Here is a 6,186-nt window from a genome sequence, read left to right on the forward strand (position 1 = left end):
CTTTTGGTCTGGTCACGTGTGCTTTCCTAGCCCAACTTGAGGGGAGGAGGAGGATTGGGGTCGGATTTAGTCTCTTAGTGGCGGTCCCCACAAGAGGTAACTGGGAGGGAGGGGCGGAAAAGTCTGTAAGCCCTCTTCGCCCACTTTGTAACCTTGTTTGCGCATGTCCTCTACCGTTCCTCCTGTCAAGAAAAAATGAATCAGTAGTCGGTCTAAAGGAGAAATAGGAAATTTTATTTGTTCTAACCTGAGGGCTCTAAACCTAAAGACAGTGTTTCGGAAAACTCTACGGATTGTTCACTTGTTTTCACTGGAAGACACAAGTAGATACATTTTTGAATCAAAGGGTATATACATATCACAGTGACGCATATTACATAAAATTCAGAAGAGATACTGTGTAGCTGGACCACGCTGACTCCGTGTTTTCAGCTCCATCATAGGACTAAGACCCACAATTCTGCCTCTTCCCTTTTCTGCATGACTGAGCTTTAGCTTACTCAGAAGGAATGCGCCCTGCCAGGGAAGCTCAATATCAACTCTTACCCTTTCCTTTATCTGATAGGAAAATTGGAAGAATGCCTTTTGCTGATGCAGATGGTTAATGATTTTTGAGGAATAAAAGTTCTGAGACCCCTGGGAGAAGGGGAAAAAAAACAAAAAATCTGGTTCCCGTTGGCATGGATGTACTTCTTCGTTAGTAATGAAACCAAGAGCTAACCTGTATGACCCGCCAAACCTAACCTGCCATGCTTACTTTCAGTTGCTTGCTTTTAGTTGATTTTAAACTAAACTTCCACTAGCTTCCTTATCTGTAATACCTCTGATGTTTGGATCACTGTAGTAACTGTTGGTTAAATTGTTTTTCAGTAACATGGAGTCAGTTCTTGGCCAGTTCAGACCACTTGAGACTACCAACTATCCAACTGGGCCTGCATGAGCATCAGACGGATGATGTTTTAATATCACAGGATGAAGAATTCCACCCTCAGAACATGCTAACACTGCCATCTTATGAACATGTCTCCTATGAAGAGCCATAAAGCTTGACTGCTGCTGCTACTGCTGCTAAGTTGCTTCCCTCGTGTCCGACTCTGTGCAACCCCACAAACGGCAGCCCACCAGGCTCCCCCGTCCCTGGGATTCTCCAGGCAAGAACACTGGAGTGGGTTGCCATTTTCTTCTCCAATGCATGAAAGTGAAAAGTGAAAGTGAAGTCGCTCAGTCGTGTCCGACTCTTAGCGACCCCATGGACTGCAGCCTACCAGGCTCCTCCATCCATGGGATTTTCCAGGCAAGAGTACTGGAGTGGGGTGCCACACCACTCTAATTACCTCACTTTCTTTACTTCCAATCACCTTTGGCCATGATCAGACCTCCCTGCGTGTTGATCTCATAAATGTTCCTAAAACATATCTTCAAAAGAAGACTCTACACCTGGACATCACCAGATGGTCCATACTGAAATCAGATTGAGTGTATTCTTTGCAGCCAAAGATGGAGAAGCTCTATACAGTCAATAAAAAGAAGACGGAGCTGACTGTGGTTCAGATCATGAATTCCCTATTGCAAAATTCAGACATAAATTGAAAAAACTAGGGAAAACCACTATGCCATTCAGGTATGACCTAAATCAAATCACTTATGATTATACACCTGGAGTAACAAATAGATTCAAGAGATTTGATCTGATACAGCTCCTGAAGAGCTATGGACAGAGGATTGTAACATTGTACAGGAGGCTGTGATCAAAACCGTCCCCAAAAAGAAGAAATGTAAAAAGGCAAAATGGTTATCTGAGGAGGCCTTACAAATAGCTGAGAAAAGAAGAGAAGCAAAAGACAAAGGAGAAAAAGAAAGATATAGGCATCTGAATACAGAGTTCCAAAGAATAGCAAGAAGAGATGAGAAAGACTTCCTAAGTGAACAATGCAAAGAAATAGAAGAAAACAATAGAATGGGAAAGACTAGAGATCTCTTCAAGAAAATTAGAGATCTCTTCAAGAAAATTACCTGCCAGAGGCATTTCAAGGGCTCAAGAAAAACCTTGTGCCACAACAGGAGGCCCCACAGAAACTGAGCCAGATCTGTCTTTGTGTGTTTGAGTGTCTCCTCCAGAGGTACAGGTCAGCAGTGGCCTGCTGCAGGGGTTCTAGGTGCAGTAGACCTGGATATGGCATAAGCCTTATTGGAGGAGGTCACCATTAACCGCATCATAGAGCCACCAGAACGTACATAGGACTGGGGAAACAGACTCCTGGCACAAACAAAAGCTTGTGTGCACCAGGACCCAGGAGAAAGGAGCAGTGACCCCACAAGAGACTGACCCAGACTTGCCTGGGAGTGTCCAGGAGTCTCCGGAGGAGGCGTGGGTGGCCTGTTGCAGAGTCGGGGACACTGAGTATGGCAGTGTCTGCACTGGACCTTTTGAAGGAAGTCGCCATTATCTTCATGAACTCCACCATAGTTGGGCCTCAGATCAAACAGATGGGCGGGGAACACAGCCCTGCCCATCAACAGAAAATTGGATTAAAGATGAGCATGGCCCCGCCCATCAGAACAAGATCCAATTTCCCCCTCACTCAGTCTCTCACATCAGGAAGCTTCCATAAGCCTCTTATCTTATCCATCAGAGGCCAGATAGAATGGAAACCACAATCACAGAAAACTAATCAAACTGATCACATGGACCACAGCCTTGTCTAACTCAATGAAACTATGAGCCATAACATGTAGGGCCACCCATGACGGACAGGTCATGGTGGAGAGTTCTGACAGACTGTGGTCCACTGGAGAAGGGAATGGCTAACCGCTTCAGCATTCTTGCCTTGAGAACCCCATGAACAGTATGAAAAGGCAAAATATAAGACACTGAACTATGAACTCCCCAGGTTGGTAGGTGCCCACTAAGCTACTAGAGATCAGTGGAGAAATAACTCCGGAAAGAATGAAGAGATGGAGGCAAAGCAAAACAACACCCAGTTGTGGATGTGACTGGTGATGGAAGTAAAATCTGATGCTGTAAAGAACAATATTGCATAGGAACCTGGAATGTTAGACCCATGAATCAAGGTAAATTGGAAGTGGGTCAAACAGGAGATGGCAAGAATGAACATTGACATTTTAGGAATCAGTGAACTAAAATGGACTAGAAGGGTGAATTTAACTCAGATCATTATATCTTCTACTGTGGGCAAGAAACCCTTAGAAGACATGGAGTAGCTCTCATAGTCAACAAAAGAGTCTGAAATGCAGTACTTAGGTGCAATCTCAAAAATGACAGAATGATTTCTGTTCATTTCCTAGGCAAATCATTCAATATCACACTAATCCAAGTCTATGCCCCGACCAGTAATGCTTAAGAAGCTAAAGCTGAAGGGTTCTATGAAGACTGACAAGACCTTCTAGAAGTAAATACAAAAAGCAGATGCCCTTTTCATCAGAGGGGACTGGAATGCAAAAGTAGGAAATCGAGATACCTGGAGTAACGGGCAAGTTTGGCCTTAGAGTACAGAATGAAGCAGGGCAAACGCTCACAATTTTGCCAAGAGAACGCACTGGTCATAGCAAACGCCCTCTTCCAACGACACAAGAGAAGACTCTACACATAGACATCACCAGATGGTCAACACCAAAATCAGATTGATTATATTCTTTGCAGCCAAAGATGGAGAAGCTCTATACAGTCAGCAAAAACAAGACTGGGAGCTGACTGTGACTCAGCTCGTGAACTCCTTATTGCCAAATTCAGACTTAAAGTGAAGAAAGTAGGGAAAACCACTAGACCATTCAGGCATGACCTAAATCAAACCCCTTATGATTATACAGTGGAAGTGACAAACAGATTCAAGGGATTAGATCTGACAGACACAGTGCCTGAAGAACTATGGATGGAGGTTCTTAGCATTGTACAGGAGTCAGGGATCAAGACCATCCCCAAGAAAAAGAAATGCAAAAAGTTAAAATGGTTTTCTGAGGAGGCCTTACAAATAGCTGAGAAGAGAAGAGAAGTGAAAGGCAAAGAGAAAAGGAAAGATATACCCATCTGAATACAGGCTTCCAACGAATAGCAAGGAGAGATAAGAAAGCTTTCTTAAGTGAATAATGCAAAGAAATAGAGGAAAACAATAGAATGGGAAAGACTAGAGATCTCCTCAAGAAAATTAGAGATACCAAGGGAACATTTCATGAAAAGATGGGCACAATAAAGGACAGAAATGGTATGGACCTAACAGAAGCAGAAGATATTAAAAAGAGGTGGCAAGAATACACAGAGTAAGTAAGTAAATGTTAGTCACTCAGTTGTGCCTGACTCTTTGCAACCCCATGGACTGCAGCCCACCAGGCTCCTCTGTCCATGAGATTTTCCAGGCAAAGATACTGGATTGGGTTGCTATTTCCTTCTCCAGGGGATCTTCCCAACCCAGGAATCAAACCCAGGTCTCCTGCATTGAAGGCAGATTCTTTACTGAGTGAGCTACAAGAGAAGCCCATATACACAGAAGAACTATACAAAAAAAGATCTTCACAACCCAGATAATCACGATGGTGTGATCACTCACCTAGAGCCAGACACCCTGGAATGTGAAGTCAAGTGGGCCTTAGGAAGCATCACTATGAACAAAGTTAGTGGAGGTGATGGAATTCCAGCTGAGCTATTTCAAATCCTAAAAGATGATGTTGTGAAAGTGCTGCACTCAATATACTAGACAATTTGGGAAACTCAGCAGCGGCCACAGGACTGGAAAAGATCAGTTTTCATTACAATCCCAAAGAAAGGTGATGCCAAAGAATGCTCAAACTACCACACAATTGCACTCATCTCACACACTAGTAAAATAACGCTCAAAATTCTCCAAGCCAGGCTTCAATAGTATGTGAACTGTGAACTTCAGATGTTCAAGCTGGATTTAGAAAAGGCAGAGGAACCAGAGATCAAATTGCCAACATTTGTTGGATCATCGAAAAATTAAGCAAGTTCCAGAAAAATGTCTACTTCTGCTTCATTGACTATGCCAAAGCCTTTGCCTGGGTGGATCAAAAAAAACTGAAAAATGCTTAAAGAGATGGAAATACTAGACCACCTGACCTGCTCCTGAGAAATCTGTGTGCAGTCAGAAAGCAACAGTTAGAACCATACTTGGAACAACAGACTGGTTCCAAATCGGAAAAGGCTGTATATTGTCACCCTGCTCATTTAGCTTATATGCAGAGTACATCCTGAGAAATGCTGAGCTGGATGAAGCACAAGCTGGAATCAAGATTGTTGGGAGAAATATCAATAGCCTCAGGTATGCAGATGACACCACCCTTATGGCAGAAATTGAAGAGGAACTAAAGAGCCTCTTGATGAAAGTGAAAGAAGAGAGTTGGCTTAAAACTCAACATTCAGAAAACTAAGATCATGGCATCTGGTCCCATCACTTCATGGCAAATAGATGGGGAAACAATGGAAACAGTGACACACTTTATTTGGGGAGGCTCCAAAATCACTGCAGATGGTGACTGTAGCCATGAAATTAAAAGACACTTGCTTCTTGGAAAGAAAAGCTATGACCAACGTAGACAGCATATTGAAAAGCAGAGACATCACTTTGCCAGCAAAGGTTCATCTAGTCAAGGCTATTTTTTTTTCCAGTAGTCAAGTATGGATGTGAGAGTTGGACTATAAAGAAAGCTGAGCACCGAAGAATTGATGCTTTTGAACTGTGGTGTTGGAGAAGACTCTTGAGAGTCCCTTGAACCGCAAGGAGATCCAATCAGTCCATGCTAAAGGAAATCAGTCCTGAATATTCATTGAAAGGACTGATGTTGAAAATGAAACTCCAATAGTTTGGCCACCTGATGGGAAGAACTGACTCTTTGAAAAGACCATGATTCTAGGAAAGATTGAAGGCAGGAAGAGAAGGGGACAATAGAGGGTGAGATGGTTGGATGGCATCACCATGAGTCTCATGGACATGAGTCTGAGCAAACTCCAGGAGTTGGTGATGGACAGGGAGGCCTGGCATGCTGCAGTCCATGGGGTCACAAAGCGTCAGACAAAACTGAGGGACTGAACTGAAAGCCTTTGAATGTGTGGATCACAACAAACTGTGGACAATTCCTAAAGAGATGGGAATACCAGACCACCTTACCTGCCTCCTGTGAAACCTATATGCAGGTCAAGAAGCAACAGTTAGAACT

This window comes from Bos taurus, chromosome 24 (genome assembly GCF_002263795.3).
Source record: "Bos taurus isolate L1 Dominette 01449 registration number 42190680 breed Hereford chromosome 24, ARS-UCD2.0, whole genome shotgun sequence".
Taxonomy (NCBI): Eukaryota; Metazoa; Chordata; class Mammalia; order Artiodactyla; family Bovidae; genus Bos; species Bos taurus.